The sequence below is a fragment of the Odontesthes bonariensis genome, chromosome 24, assembly GCF_027942865.1.
Source record: "Odontesthes bonariensis isolate fOdoBon6 chromosome 24, fOdoBon6.hap1, whole genome shotgun sequence".
NCBI lineage: Eukaryota > Metazoa > Chordata > Actinopteri > Atheriniformes > Atherinopsidae > Odontesthes > Odontesthes bonariensis.
The window spans coordinates 9490526-9491966 of record NC_134529.1 but is presented as its reverse complement, the minus strand read 5'-3'; the positions used below and the strand labels follow the sequence as shown (position 1 = coordinate 9491966).

Genomic DNA, 1441 nt, shown 5'->3' with positions numbered 1-1441 from the left:
GATGAAAACCCACAAGGCTTCTTCCTCATCTACAATAGTCAATTATTGCATTTTTTTGGCCTTTATCTGGCTCCACAGCTTTGTCGCCTAAGCTCCAAGGAGCGCGCTCCGGTTTTAGTTTCCAAATGAAAACTGCCAGTTTACTCCTGCGTAGCCGAAATAACTCAGTTGGGAGAGTGTCAGACTGAAGATCTGAAGGTCCCTGGTTCAATCCCGGGTTTCGGTAAAGACTACTATGAATTGTGAATGTTTGTCAAGAGGGAACAACAGCCCATGTTAGGAAAGTGGTAAAAAGGAATTATCTTAAAAAAGCTGCATTAATGAAAACACATGAGGCTGGTAGGAAAGTGAACTGGTAAAAAGGAATTATCTCAATGAAAACACACGAGCCTGGTAGGAAAGTGAACTGGTAAAAAGGAATTATCTAAAAAAAACTGCATTAATGAAAACACACGAGGCTTCTTCCTCATCTACAACAGTCAATTATTGCATTTTTGTGGCCTTTATCTGGCTCCACAGCTTTGTCGCCTAAGCTCCACGAAGGGAGCTCCCGATTTTAGTTTTCAAATGAAAACGGCCATTTTGGCCCTGTGTAGCCGAAATAGCTCAGACTGAAGATCTGAAGGTCCCTGGTTCAATCCCGGGTTTCGGCAAAGACTACTATGAATTGTGGATGTTTGTCAAGAGGGAACAAAACAACTTTATAAACAGCATGTAACTCACCGGCTGGTTGTAGGCTCGCGCACGTGAAAGCCCAAAAGAGTCGATGGACGATAATCCCATATACAAAACAATTATCTTCTCTAGAAAAACTGTGTTCAAGTATTTAAAACATTACAACAATACATGCCCAGTAATATTGTTGTAATGTTTTAAATACTTGAGAGCAAATCCGAGACCATCCAAGGAGCGCGCTCCGGTTTTAGTTTCCAAATGAAAACTGCCAGTTCAGTCCTGCGTAGCCGAAATAACTCAGTTGGGAGAGCGTCAGACTAAAGATCCGAAGGTCCCTGGTTCCATCCCGGGTTTCGGCAAAGACTACTATGAATTGTGAAAGTTTGTCAAGAGGGAACAACAGCCCATGTTAGGAAAGTGGTAAAAAGGAATTATCTTAAAAAAGCTGCATTAATGGAAACACACGAGGCTGGTAGGAAAGTGAAGTGGTAAAAAGGAATTATCTCAATGAAAACACACGAGCCTGGTAGGAAAGTGAACTGGTAAAAAGGAATTATCTAAAAAAAACTGCATTAATGAAAACACACGAGGCTTCTTCCTCATCTATAACAGTCAATTATTGCATTTTTGTGGCCTTTATCTGGCTCCACAGCTTTGTCGCCTAAGCTCCACGGAGCGAGCTCCCGATTTTAGTTTTCAAATGAAAACGGCCATTTTGGCCCTGTGTAGCCGAAATAGCTCAGACTGAAGATCTGAAGGTCCCTGG

General features: G+C 42.0%; 1 non-coding gene across 1 annotated transcript; it reads left to right on the top strand.

Annotated features, from left to right (window-relative positions):
* Positions 1-961: 961 nt before the first annotated feature.
* trnaf-aaa (transfer RNA phenylalanine (anticodon AAA)) lies at positions 962-1034 on the top strand. The gene has a single exon. It is a non-coding gene; the product is annotated as a tRNA-Phe (tRNA).
* The last annotated feature ends 407 nt before the right edge of the window (positions 1035-1441 follow it).